Raw genomic sequence first — 602 nt, forward strand, 5'->3', positions numbered from 1 at the left:
GTACAGTAGCTCGATACGAGCCAAAACAAATAAAATGGGTCGCGATGCTCCAAGCATCGTTGGCACAGCGCTTAGTCGCAACGACTAACTAAAGAACTACTAGCAGAGTAGAGGAGGCATTGAAATAGAAATAGTGAGAGTCGCGAATAAACACACCAATGCGAGCGATCTAAGTACCAGAGCGTTACACGCGAGTGGTTCGAGTTCATGATAGTTACAAAAGATTCAGTCTAGAAGGCAGTCAGAGGTTAGTATCAGTCGACCGTGTTAAAGCTTTTCCCCCGAGGGACGGCTAGCAGTGAGATCACAGAAGCTTCTGCCAGATCACAAAGATCGTGACGAGCACGGAGTGTGCGGGGCTCGCGGCGCACCCGTGCGCCCTGGACACAGGAGCCGGCCTCGGGGGCCTCGTGGTGGTGGTCGAGGTCGTCGTCGTGGTCGTGACCGGCACGGCCAGACGACGCGGGTAGGAGATGCGGGGCGCGCGGCTGGTGCCCGCCAGCATGGACCTCTCCGTCATGCGGAACCAGGCTGGGGGGATGAAATCGGTGGGGCGCGGGGATGGGCGCGGGCGCGGCGTGGAGGTGGTGGTGGAGGGGGGC

At 59.0% G+C, this 602-nt stretch overlaps 1 protein-coding gene across 1 annotated transcript in view; it reads right to left on the minus strand.

Annotated features, from left to right (window-relative positions):
* Positions 1-602, minus strand: part of LOC113205060 (plexin-B) — a 166,148-nt gene that overhangs the window by 60,287 nt on the left and 105,259 nt on the right. The window lies entirely within an intron of this gene.

Source organism: Frankliniella occidentalis, unplaced genomic scaffold, assembly GCF_000697945.3.
Source record: "Frankliniella occidentalis isolate FOCC.00 unplaced genomic scaffold, Focc_3.1 Scaffold176, whole genome shotgun sequence".
NCBI classification, from domain to species: Eukaryota; Metazoa; Arthropoda; class Insecta; order Thysanoptera; family Thripidae; genus Frankliniella; species Frankliniella occidentalis.